General features: G+C 44.3%; 1 long non-coding RNA gene across 1 annotated transcript in view; it reads right to left on the bottom strand.

Moving 5' to 3' along the window:
- Positions 1–807: 807 nt before the first annotated feature.
- The window catches only part of LOC137635411 (uncharacterized), a 68,268-nt gene continuing 49,881 nt past the window's right edge, over positions 808–19,194 (bottom strand). Inside the window, exon 3 of the long non-coding RNA XR_011042670.1 lies at positions 808–1,200. This is a non-coding gene — a long non-coding RNA (uncharacterized lncRNA). The remainder of the gene's footprint in view (positions 1,201–19,194) is intronic.

Below are 19,194 nucleotides of genomic sequence, written 5' to 3'. Positions count from 1 at the left end.
AGGAGGAGGAGGAACCGCCCCGCTATGGGAGGCGACGCCCTCTCCCCCCACCCAAGGTCGGGAAACAGAACTAGGGCCTGCGCTCCCACTCGGCCGATTCTCCTTAGGAGCCGAACGAGGGGGAGCTTCGGAGGAGGTTTGGGCGGCGAAAGAAGAGTCCCGAGAACCTTCCTCCTTCAAGGCAACCCCGGAAGGAGAACGGTCTCTCTTGGACTTCTTCTTACGCCGGCGGCCAAACCTCTCCCACTGGGAGACAGACCACTCCCTGCACTCACTACACTTATTTTCCTGATCACACCGTCGGCCTCGACACTGCGGGCAAAGGGTGTGAGGATCCGTATCCACCGCAGACATGAAAGTACCGCAAGGGCGACCGGCAATACCAGGGCACTTGCGCATGATGGATATCCAAGGGTGAGGCCAACTTCAAACGCACACAAGCTGAGGAAAAGCAAAAAAGATTAAGGCTGTCAAATGAAGACGATGGACAGACACGTCTGTTCATCGCCGGAGCCAAAAGTGAAGTGAAGCAAATCACCGGTGTGTGGGGGGGGAGGGGTAGCAAGCTACCCCTTCCCCTACCCCCGCTAACTAGCGCGAGGGTAGTTAACCCTCGTTAAAACTATTGGCTCGTCATTTCAGCTACGCCGAAAGTAAACCCAATGTAAATAGAGTGGTTTGTATTTCGGTTACGGAACAAAGAGAATTTCAAATATAGGACGAAAGCCATTTGAACAATTAGCAAAGAATAATATGGATGAAACTTAGAAATGCTAAAATTTAAGACTAGCACAAAGTACATTGGGACTATGAGGATGAATTTCACCAAACATCAAATTTTGTGTTAAAAAGAGATTTGAAAATTGAATACTTTAAAAAGTAGAACTTTTCGAATATATAATGTTCTAGTTAACCACTAACCTTTGTTATCCTGGTGGTCAATTGGAAACGACAATACCTGGTGATTGCCAGACTGGGGTTTGAGTCACAAACTCAATAGTTTCTTGTTATCTACCTACTGGGTAATCAGCAGCCATTGCCTGGCCCTCCCTGGTCTTAGCTTGGGTGGAGAGGGGCCTTGGGTGCTGATCATGTGTATATATGGTTAGTCTTTAAGGACAATGTCACTGTCCCTTTCATCTGCCATTCATGAGATGCCTTTAAACCTTTGGAGTGTCTTGTGGTCTCCAGGTTCAACATCTGAAAAAGGAAATAAATTAATATTCTAATAATTCTATCTATATTTACATTAAGTCATTCAATACAAAATCACAAATTTTAAGTCATTTGTATTTTTCCTAACAGTACTTTTACCTCAAACTACTTTCTTAGGAGAGTCTGGGATCACCTCCCATCCGACCAGAATTTTGTGTAGTTTACCCTATTCCCGTTTTCTATGGGGGTAGTCTCTGGCGGAGTGATACGCGCCCAGAGACGACCCGGGGTCAGAGAGCATGCTTTCTCAGGTCTCGCTCCTCAGTAAGTTTTGGTAGAAAGGATATCCTCTCTCTATTAAGTCCCGTAAGGCACTCGGGGAAGTTCGGGTGGGCCATAACCCGAAAGTAGTTCGAGGTAAGTACTGTTAGGAAAAATACAAATTACTTAAAATTTGTGATTTGTTCCAACACGGAGTACTTACCTCGAACTACTTTCTTAGGAGACTTATACCTTAGGAGGTGGGAGTGTACTGCAGGCCTCAGAGACCGGGATGATGGAAGCAACAAGGGGGAAAAACTAGATAAGGGACTAGGTTCCCCTGACCCACCGATAGAAAACACTTGAAAATAGGGAAGACTAGACTACCCAAAAAACTAACTTAGTGTCTAAGTGGCTTACCTCTGTAAAACAAACGCCTTGGAGACGTATTCTTTCACTGACGATGTATCCCATGGTAGTTAAAGGTATTCCGAGTCATTTTAGGGAAGGTAATTAGGTAACAGGGGGGGGTAAGGAAAAGGAACCTGTGTCTCTTGGACTTACTGCCCGTGGGTTCCCTGGGGTTATACCTTTAAATCTTCTGAAGCGCTGAAATGACGGGACCGAGGGAGAATCCGTCCAAGGACCTCCTCGAGCATTCCTTCAAGTAGTGAGCTGTGAAGGTTGACTGACTGGTCCAAGTACCAGCCCTCAGGATTTGGCCGACTGCCATATTCCTCTCAAAGGCCAGAGAGGTACTCAGACCCCTGATGTCGTGAGGTCTGGGTTTACCAGGAATAGGAATTCCTACACTACTGTAGGCTCTCCTGATCACTTGCCGTAACCAGAAGGAAATCGTGTTCTTGGATACCGGTTTCTTCACCAATCCTGAAGAAACTAACAGATTCTTGACTTCGGACCTCAACCTGGACGTCCTCTCCAAGTACTTCCGTACTGCTCTGACAGGGAACAGCCGCAAGTCCTTGGGGTTGTCTGAACGTGGGATTGCCGGCACCGAGAACTCTTCAAACTTGGGGTCCCAGACTGCTGGGTCCTGGGTCTTGGCCACGAAGGATGGTACGAACTTGAAGGTAGCTTCACGCCAGCCCTTCGAGTGTGACACCTGCTCGTTTTGCCAAAGCTAGTGTCTTGAGGGTGAGTTCTTTGTCTATGATGTCTTTTAGGGGTTCGAAGGGAGGTTCTGACAGCATCTTCAGGACCCTAGCCACATCCCACTGGGGCACTCTAACCGCGTGCGGAGGGCATGATTGCTCAAAGCTCTTGATGAGCATCGAGATGTGTGTGGAGGAACCTAGGTCGATGCCCTTCAGGAGAAAGACTTGACCTAGGGCTGCTCGAACTCCTTTAATGGCTGGGATGGACATGACTTCCTTGTTCCTGAGATAGACCAAGAAGTCGGCTATCTCCGGGATGGAGGCTCTCAACAGCTTGATATTCTTAGCGGCGCACCACTTCGTGAAGGTAGCCCATTTTGCCTAGTACACAGCGGCCGAAGACCATCTCAGGTAACCGGACATCCTCGTTGCCGTCTTCGCCGAATAGCCTTCCTTCCTCAGGAGACGCTCGATAACCTCCACGCGTGAAGGCAGAAGAACCGAGGGTTTTTGTGGAACCTTTGAAAGTGTGGTTGCCGGAGAAGGTCTGACCTGTCCGGAAGGGGCCAGGGTGGGAGGCGCGCCAGTTCCTTTAGGTCCGCGAACCACTCTCTCCGGCCACCAGGGCGCTACCAAAGTCATCCACAGGTTGCTCGCTCTCCTCACCCTGTTGAGGACTTGTCTGAGCATTCCGAAGAAAGGGAAGGCGTACACGTCGAGGTTGTCCCAGGGATGCTGGAAGGCGTCCTCGAACGCTGCTCCCTGGTCTGGCACAGGAGAATAGAACACGGGGAGCTGTGCGTTTAGTCTCGTGGCGAAGAGGTCTATTACCGGCGAGCCCCACTTCTGGATCAGAGTCTTGGCCACTTCTGGGTGAAGGGACCACTCGGACCCCACCACCTGACCCATTCAACTGAGGCCGTCGGCTAGGACGTTCCTTTTCCCTGGAATGAACCTGGCCGAGATCCTGATCTGTTTCCTTTCGGCTCATTCCAGAAATTTCAACGTGAGGCCGCACAACGCCTTTGATTTCAGTCCTCCTTGCTTTTTTATGTAGGCTACTACGGTGGCGTTGTCGCACATCAACGCCACGGTGTTTCCCCGGATCTTCTGGGCGAACTCCAGACATGCCCTTTCAACTGCCATCATTTCCAGCACATTGATGTGCAGGTTTTTCTCCTCGGGTCCCCACCTTCCTCTCGCTGTACTGTAGAGGAGGTGAGCACCCCAACCCTCCTTGGAGGCGTCCGTGAAGAGGAGCATCTCCGGGGGGTAGGGTGCGAAGGGCATCCCCTTGAGGGTGTTCGAAGTGTCGAGCCACCACTCGAGGACCTCCTTCGTTCCGAGGTCACCGGAACTACTTTGTGAGGGGAGTCTCTCTGGTTCCAGGCTTCTTTCAGGTTCCACTGAACTCCCCTGAGCTTGAGTCTCCCCTGAGGGACTAGCTTCTCCAATGACACGAGGTGACCTATCAGTCTCTGCCAGTCCTTGGCTCTCCTGGGGTGACCCGACAGAAAGGGCCGTAGGATCTGGCTCAGGTTTTCTAGCCTCTCCGCGGAAGGGAATGCTCTCGCCAACCGGGAGTCCAGGACCATCCCGAGGTAGGTCATCCTGGTGGAGGGTATCAATTGTGACTTCTCCAGGTTGATGGTGATACCCAGGACGTTGCAGAACTGCAAGAGCTTTGTGCCTTGCCCCCTCAGTACTTCCCTTGAGTCTGAAAGCAACAACCAGTCGTCCAGGTACCGAATCAGGTGGATGCCCTGTTCGTGTGCCCAGGCTGAAACTGTCGCGAAGATCCTCGTGAAGACCTGAGGGGCCGTGGATAGACCGAAGCAGAGGGTCTTGAACTGCAACGTTTGGGTACCCCATTTTACCCTTAGATACTTCCTGCTGGAGGGGTGGACAGGGATCTGGAAGTATGAGTCCTTGAGGTCTATCGATATCATGAAGTCTCCTTCCCTCAAGGCCGCTAGGACCGACTTCGGAGTCTCCATCTTGAAGTCGGTTTTGCACACTAACTTGTTGAGGGCTGAGAGGTCTATGACTGGTCTCCAGCCCCCTGTAGCTTTCTCCACCAGGAAGAGTCTGCTGTAGAACCCTGGGCCTGGGTTCTTGACTGGCTCCATTGCCCCTTTCGCTAGCATAGCAGAGACTTCTTCTTGTAGGGCTGTCCTTCTCAGGGGGTCTTTCGGTGCCAACCATTCCGCCTGTAGATCTGGTATCAGAGGTGGGGGTTCCGCCAGGAAGGGCAATCTGTATCCTTCCTTCAGGACCGTCACGGTCCACGGATCTGACCCGTGGTCCCGCCATGCTTGCCAAGAATTTCTGAGGCATCCCCCCACCTGAGGCTTCGGCAGGAGTAGGGGGCCTCCCTCCCTATCTCCTTCGGGAGGCACGGCCCGAACGCCCTCTTCTGGAGGCCGAATAGGAGGGCCTGAATGTTGACTGAGTGGCTGAAGATCTTCTACGGGAGGGCTGTGACGGCTGCTGCCAAGACGTAGTAGGAGCGTCTCTCCTGGGCTGGCTAGGTGAGGCGCGAGGAGGAAGAGGGACGTCCGAAGGAGGTTTCCTATGGATGGATCTTCTTGCTGGAGGAAGTCTCGGTTCGCCCCCATCCTTTAGCTTTCTCACCCTCTCCATCGCTTCCTCTACTTCCTTGAGGGGGAAGACAGTCTCGCCCCACAGTGGAAGACTCCTCAGGGACCTCGCCTCTCTGTCGGGGAGCCGCCTTACCAGTTTGCCGAGTACAGTGTCCCTTTTCCTCAGTATCCAGTTGGCGGTTTGTGTAATTGACTGATAGCACAGGAACTTCAAGGCCTTACCCCCCAAGATAATCAGCTCTTTCAGCAGGCCCTGATTTTCCTGGACCGCTAGGTTGTGCGAGGATTGGAACGCTACCAGAGTGGCGGCCCACCAATCCAGCCAGGATGACACATGCACCAGGTCCCTGGACAACTCCTCCATCATGGCGGTCTCCGCTGGCGAGAAACAAACCGGGGCTGTGGTGGCCCTCTCTTCTGCTGCGCCTTGTCCCAAGATGGCGACAGCTGGTTCTACTGCGCAGGGGCCTGCGCGGTGTCCTTCCGGGAGGTAAAACCGCGACAGAATCTTCAGGCTCTGGAGAAGTCTAAAGGTGGTCTGGTTCTTGGGGGCCTCCACATGGTTGGCCACTACCTTCCTCACGTGTGCCAGTCCCAGCTTCACGTCTCTAGCCACCTGGAGAGCTAGTGAGGGCTTCTGTTGAACGGGCGCATCCACCATCCTGTTGAGGCTCGAGAGCCAGAACTCGTCAGACGAGGGCTCCGGTTCATCCAGCCTATGGTGTCGTCGGATGAGGCCTATGACTCTACGGTATGCGGAAACCTCCGCTGGAGAGCCCTCTTCCCCATCCTCTCTCATGTCCGTGGGGGGTCCTGGTTCTCGTGACGAAGGACCTCCGACGGGGGGAGCCGTACCAGGAGGTGGCATCCTCTTGGAGTGGTCCGATTCCCTCGTTACAGGCCGTAGGACAGGCATCGCCGCTGGGACGGAGCTTGCCCGTCGAGGAAAAGAACCTCTCCCCTTCTGGACGTCTCCTTGGAGATCTTGACAGAGGGACGCGGCTGCCAGACCGAAGGGGCGACTCTCCCCGCTGGGCGGGTGGAGTCGGAACCTTCGCGGCCCTATGCCTGTCCCTCGACGTCTGATGGGACGAGCTCTCCGTCAGTCAAATCTGCTCTCGTCGATGAAACCTACTGGTGAGCGGTGTCTAGGGAGCCATCCCGAGGTGCCCGCAACGCCTACCGCCCCCAGGAGTTGGCTACGTGGGATGAAAACCCGCACCCATTCTTCCTCCGGCGAAAGACTTCTCCTGAACTTCCTCCTGGGGGACCTTGGACGTCTATCCACGTGGCAGGGTCTTGAACTCGAGCGTGAACGTCTCCTGCAAGACCTATCCCGCCGCCTTCTATGGTCTCTCGGGGCTCCTTCATCTGACGAGTAGGAGTAGGCCTCAACCGAAGAAGCTGAAGACCTGTATGGCCTCGTTGGAGGGTCCGAAAGTAGACGTGTCGTTGTTGGTTCTGCATGGGGCCCGGCCGACGACGCAGGCTCCATAAAATCCGCCGGGAACGACGCTGACGGTGTTGGAGGGGAACGGGGGGGCTCTTCGTTGGGGAACCAGGCCTCAAATTCCTCTTCCATTCTGTGGGGTGATCTGAAGGGCGTCTTGGGAGGCGCCAACACGTGGGCGTCCGATGGCGGCACCCTCAGCTGCTGACGCACCTGAAAAGCCCGCCCAAGAGGCGGGAGAAGAAACTGTTGCCGTTTTTCCCCACATAGGATCGTCCAAAGATACGGGGCCTGCTTTGTCCAGGGCCCCGTCCCCCGAAAACACACCCGCCCCTCCCTCAGGCCCCCCACTTGCCTGGACAGACGACACAATACCACTGTCTGGAAATTCCGACTCCTGGGGAAGGGCCACCGGCCACTTCCCCGCAACAGACTTACCTCGACCCCTACCCTGGGTAGGGGGAGAAGGCAGAGAATCTCTATCCAACGGAACGCCGGGCAAAGCGAGAGGCGAAGAGACGTTGGGCTTCCTAGGCAACCGTCGAGAGGATTTCTTCTTTTTCGTGCCGTAACGCACCCACTGCACTTCATTCCAGGACTCGCACTCCGGACATGTGGCCGTAGGGGAACACACACTGCCCCTACACGATGAACACAAGGAGTGCGGGTCAACTTCGGGTTTTGAGAGAAAACTGCCACACGATTTGCCAGCCATAGGCCCAGGGCAACGACGGGGCTGCTCCATAATGCACTAGCAATACACCGCGAGAAACAGGAACACAGAGGGAAAGGAAGGGAAGCACACAAAGGGACCACGTGGGACACAAAGGGTCGCACTGGGTTAAGAGAGAGTGTCGGTGTGTTAACGCTGACACGACCAGAAACTTACTGAGGAGCGAGACCTGAGAAAGATTGCTCTCTGACCCCGGGTCGTTTTTGGGTGCGTATCACTCCGCCAGAGACTACCCCCACAGAAAACGGGATAGGGTAAACTACACAAAATTCTGGTTGGATGGGAGGAGATCCCAGACTCTCCTAAGAAAGTAGTTTGAGGTAAGTACTCCGCGTTGGAACAAATAAAATTCATAGTGGAGAGAGAGAGAGAGAGAGAGAGAGAGAGAGAGAGAGAGAGAGAGAGAGAGAGAGAGAGAGAGAGAAATTACCAATCTAGAAAACTCATTTCCCCCAAAAAATATTCAAAAGTATTTTTCAATTTAACTCATATTTACAACTACAACAATAACCAAGTTCCTCGTTGCTCACTCCACTTCTTATTTCTCAACAGCCAAACAAATGCTCTATCCTTCTATCTGCTTCTCTACACGACACACAAATCCTATAATTAATTCCTATTGTTAAAAGGATCTTTTAATCAGTTCTGAAAATACCTCTTATTATTATTATTATTATTAAGCTACAACCCTAGTTGGAGAAGCAGGATGCTATAAGCCCAAGGGCTCCAACAGGGAAAATAGCCCAGTGAGGAAAGAAAGCAAAGAAAAATAAAATATTCTAATTAACAGCATTAAAACAAAACTTGCACAAGAATTGGCCAACTTGCACGAGAATTGACAAACTTACATGAAAATTGACAAACTTACACGAGGATTGGCCAACTTGCACAAGAATTGGCCAACTTGCACTAGAATTGACAAACTTACACGAGAATTGGCCAACTTGCACAAGAATTGGCCAACTTGCACTAGAATTGACAAACTTACACGAGAAATGACAAACTTACACGAGAATTAACAAACTTGCACAAGAATTGGCCAACTTGCACGAGAATTGACAAACTTACACGAGAATTGACAAACTTACACGAGAATTAAAAACTTACGCGAGAATTGGCCAATTTGCACGAGAATTGACAAACTTACACGAGAATTAAGAAACTTACGCGAGAATTAACAAACTTGCACAAGAATTGGCCAACTTGCACGAGAATTGACAAACTTACACGAGAATTAAAAACTTACGCGAGAATTAAAAACTTACGCGAGAATTGGCCAACTTGCACGAGAATTAACAAACTTACGCGAGAATTGGCCAACTTGCATGAGAATTGACAAACTTACACGAGAATTGACAAACTTACACGAGAATTAAAAACTTGCGCGAGAATTGGCCAACTTGCACAAGAATTGGCCAACTTGCACAAGAATTGGCCAACTTGCACGAGAATTGACAAACTTACATGAGAATTGACAAACTTATATGAGAATTGGCCAACTTGCACTAGAATTGACAAACTTACACGAGAAATGACAAACTTACATGAGAATTGGCCAACTTGCACGAGAATTGACAAACTTACATGAGAATTGACAAACTTACACGAGAATTGACAAACTTACGCGAGAATTGGCCAACTTGCACGAGAATTGACAAACTTACGCGAGAATTAACAAACTTACGCGAGAATTAACAAACTTGCACAAGAATTGGCCAACTTGCACGAGAATTGACAAACTTACACGAGAATTGACAAACTTACACGAGAATTAAAAACTTACGCGAGAATTGGCCAATTTGCACGAGAATTGACAAACTTACACGAGAATTAAGAAACTTACGCGAGAATTAACAAACTTGCACAAGAATTGGCCAACTTGCACGAGAATTGACAAACTTACACGAGAATTGACAAACTTACACAAGAATTGACTAACTTACACGAGAATTAAAAACTTACGCGAGAATTGGCCAACTTGCACGAGAATTGACAAACTTACACGAGAATTAACAAACTTACGCGAGAATTAACAAACTTGCACAAGAATTGACAAACTTACACGAGAATTGACAAACTTACACGAGATTTGACAAACTTGCACAAGAATTGACAAACTTACACGAGAATTGACAAACTTACACGAGAATTGACAAACTTACACGAGAATTAACAAACTTGCACAAGAATTGACAAACTTACACGAGAATTGACAAACTTACACGAGAATTGACAAACTTACACGAGAATTAACAAACTTGCACAAGAATTGACAAACTTACACGAGAATTGACAAACTTACACGAGAATTAAAAACTTACGCGAGAATTAAAAACTTACGCGAGAATTGGCCAACTTGCACGAGAATTAACAAACTTACGCGAGAATTGGCCAACTTGCATGAGAATTGACAAACTTACACGAGAATTGACAAACTTACACGAGAATTAAAAACTTGCGCGAGAATTGGCCAACTTGCACGAGAATTGACAAACTTGCATGAGAATTGGACAACTTGCATGAGAATTGGACAACTTGCATGAGAATTGGACAACTTGCACAATAATTGGACAACTTGCACAAGAACTGGCCAACTTGCACGAGAATTGACAAACTTGCACGAGAATTGGCCAACTTGCATGAGAATTGACAAACTTACACGAGAATTGGCCAACTTACACGAGAATTGACAAACTTACACGAGAATTGGCCAATTTGCATGAGAATTGGCCAACTTGCATGAGAATTGACAAACATACACGAGAATTGGCCAACTTACACGAGAATTCACAAACTTACACGAGAATTGGCCAATTTGCATGGGAATTGACAAACTTACACGAGAATTGGCCAACTTGCACGAGAATTGGCCAACTTGCATGAGAATTAACAAACTTACACGAGAATTGGCCAACTTGCATGGGAATTGACAAACTTACACGAGAATTGGCCAACTCGCATGAGAATTGACAAACTTACACGAGAATTGGCCAACTTGCATGAGAATTGACAAACTTACACGAGAATTGGCCAACTTACACGAGAATTGACAAAATTACACGAGAATTGACCAATTTGCATGAGAATTGGCCAACTTGCATGAGAATTGACAAACATACACGAGAATTGGCCAACTTGCACGAGAATTCACAAACTTACACGAGAATTGGCCAATTTGCACGAGAATTGGCCAACTTGCATGAGAATTGACAAACTTACACGAGAATTGGCCAATTTGCATGGGAATTGACAAACTTACACGAGAATTGGCCAACTCGCATGAGAATTGACAAACTTACACGAGAATTGGCCAACTTGCACGAGAATTGGCCAACTTGCATGAGAATTGACAAACTTACACGAGAATTGGCCAATTTGCACGAGAATTGGCCAACTTGCATGAGAATTGACAAACTTACACGAGAATTGGCCAATTTGCATGGGAATTGACAAACTTACACGAGAATTGGCCAACTTGCACGAGAATTGGCCAACTTGCATGAGAATTGACAAACTTACACGAGAATTGGCCAATTTGCATGGGAATTGACAAACTTACACGAGAATTGGCCAACTCGCATGAGAATTGACAAACTTACACGAGAATTGGCCAACTTGCACGAGAATTGGCCAACTTGCATGAGAATTGGCCAACTTGCATGAGAATTGACAAACTTACACGAGAATTGGCCAACTTGCACGAGAATTGGCCAACTTGCATGAGAATTGACAAACTTACACGAGAATTGGCCAATTTGCATGGGAATTGACAAACTTACACGAGAATTGGCCAACTCGCATGAGAATTGACAAACTTACACGAGAATTGGCCAATTTGCATGGGAATTGACAAACTTACACGAGAATTGGCCAACTTGCACGAGAATTGGCCAACTTGCATGAGAATTGACAAACTTACACGAGAATTGGCCAATTTGCATGGGAATTGACAAACTTACACGAGAATTGGCCAACTCGCATGAGAATTGACAAACTTACACGAGAATTGGCCAACTTGCATGAGAATTGACAAACTTACACGAGAATTGGCCAACTTACACGAGAATTGACAAACCTACACGAGAATTGGCCAATTTGCATGGGAATTGACAAACTTACACGAGAATTGGCCAACTCGCATGAGAATTGCCAAACTTACACGAGAATTGACAAACTTACACGAGAATTGGCCAATTTGCATGGGAATTGACAAACTTACACGAGAATTGGCCAACTCGCATGAGAATTGACAAACTTACACGAGAATTGGCCAATTTGCATGGGAATTGACAAACTTACACGAGAATTGGCCAACTTGCACGAGAATTGGCCAACTTGCATGAGAATTGACAAACTTACACGAGAATTGGCCAATTTGCATGGGAATTGACAAACTTACACGAGAATTGGCCTACTCGCATGAAAATTGACAAACTTACACGAGAATTGACAAACTTACACGAGAATTGGCCAATTTGCATGGGAATTGACAAACTTACACGAGAATTGGCCAACTTGCATGAGAATTGACAAACCTACACGAGAATTGGCCAATTTGCATGGGAATTGACAAACTTACACGAGAATTGGCCAACTCGCATGAGAATTGACAAACTTACACGAGAATTGGCCAATTTGCATGGGAATTGACAAACTTACACGAGAATTGGCCAACTCGCATGAGAATTGACAAACTTACACGAGAATTGGCCAATTTGCATGGGAATTGACAAACTTACACGAGAATTGGCCAACTTGCATGAGAATTGGCCAACTTGCATGAGAATTGACAAACTTACACGAGAATTGGCCAATTTGCATGAGAATTGACAAACTTACACAAGAATTGGCCAATTTGCATGGGAATTGACAAACTTACACGAGAATTGGCCAACTTGCATGAGAATTGACAAACCTACACGAGAATTGGCCAATTTGCATGGGAATTGACAAACTTACACGAGAATTGGCCAACTCGCATGAGAATTGACAAACTTACACGAGAATTGACAAACTTACACGAGAATTGGCCAATTTGCATGGGAATTGACAAACTTACACGAGAATTGGCCAACTCGCATGAGAATTGACTAACTTACACGAGAATTGGCCAATTTGCATGGGAATTGACAAACTTACACGAGAATTGGCCAACTTGCATGAGAATTGGCCAACTTGCATGAGAATTGACAAACTTACACGAGAATTGGCCAATTTGCATGAGAATTGACAAACTTACACGAGAATTGGCCAATTTGCATGGGAATTGACAAACTTACACGAGAATTGGCCAACTTGCATGAGAATTGGCCAACTTGCATGAGAATTGACAAACTTACATGAGAATTGGCCAATTTGCATGAGAATTGACAAACTTACACGAGAATTGGCCAATTTGCATGGGAATTGACAAACTTACACGAGAATTGGCCAACTTGCATGAGAATTGACAAACCTACACGAGAATTGGCCAATTTGCATGGGAATTGACAAACTTACACGAGAATTGGCCAACTCGCATGAGAATTGACAAACTTACACGAGAATTGACAAACTTACACGAGAATTGGCCAATTTGCATGGGAATTGACAAACTTACACGAGAATTGGCCAACTCGCATGAGAATTGACACTTACACGAGAATTGGCCAATTTGCATGGGAATTGACAAACTTACACGAGAATTGGCCAACTTGCATGAGAATTGGCCAACTTGCATGAGAATTGACAAACTTACACGAGAATTGGCCAATTTGCATGAGAATTGACAAACTTACACGAGAATTGGCCAATTTGCATGGGAATTGACAAACTTACACGAGAATTGGCCAACTTGCATGAGAATTGACAAACCTACACAAGAATTGGCCAATTTGCATGGGAATTGACAAACTTACACGAGAATTGGCCAACTCGCATGAGAATTGACAAACTTACACGAGAATTGGCCAATTTGCATGGGAATTGACAAACTTACACGAGAATTGGCCAACTTGCATGAGAATTGACAAACTTACACGAGAATTGGCCAATTTGCATGGGAATTGACAAACTTACACGAGAATTGGCCAACTCGCATGAGAATTGACAAACTTACACGAGAATTGGCCAATTTGCATGGGAATTGACAAACTTACACGAGAATTGGCCAACTTGCACGAGAATTGGCCAACTTGCATGAGAATTGACAAACTTACACGAGAATTGGCCAATTTGCATGGGAATTGACAAACTTACACGAGAATTGGCCAACTCGCATGAGAATTGACAAACTTACACGAGAATTGGCCAACTTGCATGAGAATTGACAAACTTACACGAGAATTGGCCAACTTACACGAGAATTGACAAACCTACACGAGAATTGGCCAATTTGCATGGGAATTGACAAACTTACACGAGAATTGGCCAACTCGCATGAGAATTGACAAACTTACACGAGAATTGACAAACTTGCACGAGAATTGGCCAATTTGCATGGGAATTGACAAACTTACACGAGAATTGGCCAACTCGCATGAGAATTGACAAACTTACATGAGAATTGGCCAAATTGCATGGGAATTGACAAACTTACACGAGAATTGGCCAACTTGCACGAGAATTGGCCAACTTGCATGAGAATTGACAAACTTACACGAGAATTGGCCAATTTGCATGGGAATTGACAAACTTACACGAGAATTGGCCAACTCGCATGAGAATTGACAAACTTACACGAGAATTGACAAACTTACACGAGAATTGGCCAATTTGCATGGGAATTGACAAACTTACACGAGAATTGGCCAACTTGCATGAGAATTGACAAACCTACACGAGAATTGGCCAATTTGCATGGGAATTGACAAACTTACACGAGAATTGGCCAACTCGCATGAGAATTGACAAACTTACACGAGAATTGACAAACTTACACGAGAATTGGCCAATTTGCATGGGAATTGACAAACTTACACGAGAATTGGCCAACTCGCATGAGAATTGACAAACTTACACGAGAATTGGCCAATTTGCATGGGAATTGACAAACTTACACGAGAATTGGCCAACTTGCATGAGAATTGGCCAACTTGCATGAGAATTGACAAACTTACACGAGAATTGGCCAATTTGCATGAGAATTGACAAACTTACACGAGAATTGGCCAATTTGCATGGGAATTGACAAACTTACACGAGAATTGGCCAACTTGCATGAGAATTGACAAACCTACACAAGAATTGGCCAATTTGCATGGGAATTGACAAACTTACACGAGAATTGGCCAACTCGCATGAGAATTGACAAACTTACACGAGAATTGACAAACTTACACGAGAATTGGCCAATTTGCATGGGAATTGACAAACTTACACGAGAATTGGCCAACTCGCATGAGAATTGACAAACTTACACGAGAATTGGCCAATTTGCATGGGAATTGACAAACTTACACGAGAATTGGCCAACTTGCATGAGAATTGGCCAACTTGCATGAGAATTGACAAACTTACACGAGAATTGGCCAATTTGCATGAGAATTGACAAACTTACACGAGAATTGGCCAATTTGCATGGGAATTGACAAACTTACACGAGAATTGGCCAACTTGCATGAGAATTGGCCAACTTGCATGAGAATTGACAAACTTACACGAGAATTGGCCAATTTGCATGAGAATTGACAAACTTACACGAGAATTGGCCAATTTGCATGGGAATTGACAAACTTACACGAGAATTGGCCAACTTGCATGAGAATTGACAAACCTACACGAGAATTGGCCAATTTGCATGGGAATTGACAAACTTACACGAGAATTGGCCAACTCGCATGAGAATTGACAAACTTACACGAGAATTGACAAACTTACACGAGAATTGGCCAATTTGCATGGGAATTGACAAACTTACACGAGAATTGGCCAACTCGCATGAGAATTGACAAACTTACACGAGAATTGGCCAATTTGCATGGGAATTGACAAACTTACACGAGAATTGGCCAACTTGCATGAGAATTGGCCAACTTGCATGAGAATTGACAAACTTACACGAGAATTGGCCAATTTGCATGAGAATTGACAAACTTACACGAGAATTGGCCAATTTGCATGGGAATTGACAAACTTACACGAGAATTGGCCAACTTGCATGAGAATTGACAAACCTACACGAGAATTGGCCAATTTGCATGGGAATTGACAAACTTAAACGAGAATTGGCCAACTCGCATGAGAATTGACAAACTTACACGAGAATTGGCCAATTTGCATGGGAATTGACAAACTTACACGAGAATTGGCCAACTTGCATGAGAATTGGCCAACTTGCATGAGAATTGACAAACTTACACGAGAATTGGCCAATTTGCATGAGAATTGACAAACTTACACGAGAATTGGCCAATTTGCATGGGAATTGACAAACTTACACGAGAATTGGCCAACTTGCATGAGAATTGACAAACCTACACGAGAATTGGCCAATTTGCATGGGAATTGACAAACTTACACGAGAATTGGCCAACTCGCATGAGAATTGACAAACTTACACGAGAATTGACAAACTTACACGAGAATTGGCCAATTTGCATGGGAATTGACAAACTTACACGAGAATTGGCCAACTCGCATGAGAATTGACAAACTTACACGAGAATTGGCCAATTTGCATGGGAATTGACAAACTTACACGAGAATTGGCCAACTTGCATGAGAATTGGCCAACTTGCATGAGAATTGGCCAACTTGCATGAGAATTGACAAACTTACACAAGAATTGGCCAATTTGCATGGGAATTGACAAACTTACACGAGAATTGGCCAACTCGCATGAGAATTGACAAACTTACACGAGAATTGGCCAACTTGCATGAGAATTGACAAACTTACACGAGAATTGGCCAACTTACACGAGAATTGACAAACCTACACGAGAATTGGCCAATTTGCATGAGAATTGGCCAACTTGCATGGGAATTGACAAACTTACACGAGAATTGGCCAACTTGCATGAGAATTGGCCAACTTGCATGAGAATTGACAAACTTACACGAGAATTGGCCAATTTGCATGGGAATTGACAAACTTACACGAGAATTGGCCAACTCGCATGAGAATTGACAAACATACACGAGAATTGGCCAACTTGCATGAGAATTGACAAACTTACACGAGAATTGGCCAACTTGCACGAGAATTGACAAACTTACACGAGAATTGGCCAATTTGCATGGGAATTGACAAACTTACACGAGAATTGGCCAACTTGCATGAGAATTGGCCAACTTGCACGAGAATTTACAAACTTGCATGAAAATTGGCCAACATGCCTGAGAATTGGCCAACTTGCATGAAAATTGGCCAACTTGCACGAGAATTTACAAACTTACACGAGAATTGGTCAACTTGCACAAGATTTGACAAACTCGCACGAGAATTGACAAACTTGCATGAGAATTGGCCAACTGGCTCAAGAATTGGCCAACTGGCATGAGAATTGACAAAATTGCAGGATTATTGGCCAACTGACACAAGAATTGACCAAAATGCACGAGAATTGGCCAACTGGCACAAGTATTGGCCAACTTGAAAGAGAATTAGTCAACTTGCACGAGAATTGAGAAACGATGCATTGCAATGCTGGCTTATAAAGGTTTTGGTCCTGAATAAACTTTTGATTTAGCCAAATTTGGCCAAATCATTCATAAAATCATTTAAACTCAGTCTCTATAACGTTTACTTAATTTAATTGGAGCAATATTCAATATATCAAAGTCGTTTTACAATATCACTAACGTCAAAATCACTAAGAATATTTAATGAATGAACCAGGTATTAAAAAAAATGACAATAAACTAATTACTTTAAAAAAAGACATTTTATATTAAAAGATACAATAAGTAAGGTGTGATCAATTAGTATAAGTAATTAAGTAATATAAGTAAGCACAAACTAGCAAATATCAACTATCTTATCTGTCACACCTGGATAGGTAGGTACTATTAAAGCCGGCTGATATTATCTTTCCAGTAATACCTACTACAATAGTTAAATGTATTAAAATGTATTTCATACAGTATATCTGACCTTATTAAAATAGATTAAGATGTATCAGTGACCTTAAGACACAAAATAAATGCTCCTATACCTTATAAATTTTTTGAGATTTCTTGCCATGGTGACCCCTTACCTCTATTAAAGGAGAATATTAATAAAATTCCTATGATATTTTGACTAATATATAAATGAATAACATTTCCTCTATATATATGATCATTTCGAAGTACAATCCTACCTATTATAATGAAATTTCACTCAAATTTCGAGGATTTTCCACTCAAAGACACCACTGACCTTCACTCCTTCAGGGTTCCTATGCTAATGGTCTGAGTTCTCTGAAAATCAGGGTGTTTTCCTTCAGCCAATCAGAGGCCTCCAACGGAAAGCATTTGTATAACCATCTCTCATTGGTTTAAACTTACCTCATGTGGCGAAGATGCTTAAAAGCTCTCTTCCTATTGGCTAGCATATTTTAGTCATTTTTGACACCAGGGGATACTTTACAAAGAACCATATGTAAAATTTCCCCTAAAATCAGAGCTAATTTACCCCTAGAATTCATCTTAACAACCTAAATTCAGTTTTATATATACTTCTGTGTCTTTTAGTTGTTATAATATATAATTTCTTTCATGTTGTATTTTTTATAACCTTAAATACAAAATATTTCCTTAAAGCATCAATATTTAAAAAATTGTCCCCAGAAATCACGTGATTTCCTCGATTTAGGGACAATTTCCCTAAAAGTAGACGCCATGAAAAATATATTAGAATCTTTTTGTCAAATCTAAATACAAAATATCTTACAAAAATTTTATATAAATATTAATTAAAATGCTATAACCATCTATTATCAGTTGAAATAACTAAAATTTCAAATCTTAACTTGCTTATGAAAAACTATTGTATAAACTTAAAAATTTTGCTTATCAAATATATTTATAAAATATGTAGTAAATGAGACTTAAAACTTAATAAGAATATAAATTTTATACCAATAATTCTCCCCTTATCCTTAAAATATGATATAATAAAGGTACATTGCAAATATTAGTTGGTAAAACCGAAAATATAATTGTATTTTTTACCAACAAATGATAAAAAATGAAAATTATGAGAAAAAATTAAATTTTCAATAATATTGCCGAAGATTTTAACAAAGTTTAATTTCGATCAAGAAAATTAGCTAAAAAATCTATTTTCAAAAATTTTGAATAATCTAATTATTTTGTTAGTTTTAAATTGGCGTAAAATTCACAAGTGAAAATAACCATTTTGACAAAAGCTATAGACTTAAAATAACTATCATTGCATAGTTCGAAATAATAATTATATAAAACTATTAAAATCACATTGAAAATAAATAACGTAGGTAGAAAAATCCGTTTTTTGGGCTCAAGCCATGGCGTCCTGATGGAAGAGTACCAGAGAATCAATGTATCGTGGTAGATTTTTCCCCCAGTGTTAAGTGCCTAGGCATTGACAAAACAGCAAAGTAATCTTAGGTAAAGAACCATAGGAACGGAGTATCCTGCCCCCCTTTGGTAGGAAGTTCCCATGGGCTATGCCGACGTCAAAGTGGTATTGAAGGGCTATTCATCCTGACAGAAGAACTTGAAGAACTTAGAGATGAAGCAGAATGTTTGATATTTGTATAGGAACATTCTGAATTAGACCAGTGGTGGTTGGGCACTGTATATAGAGTTCATCTCTTGGTTATCAGAAGTAAGTTTTCGTGTAGGAACCTTACTGAGACAGGGTGAATATAATTTAGGATTAGACATCTTAAATTCTTCATGACCATAAGAAAGGAGGAATAAATAAAACTAT

The sequence above is a fragment of the Palaemon carinicauda genome, unplaced genomic scaffold (assembly GCF_036898095.1).
Source record: "Palaemon carinicauda isolate YSFRI2023 unplaced genomic scaffold, ASM3689809v2 scaffold121, whole genome shotgun sequence".
Classification (NCBI taxonomy): domain Eukaryota; kingdom Metazoa; phylum Arthropoda; class Malacostraca; order Decapoda; family Palaemonidae; genus Palaemon; species Palaemon carinicauda.
This window is presented reverse-complemented; position numbering and strand designations above follow the sequence as displayed.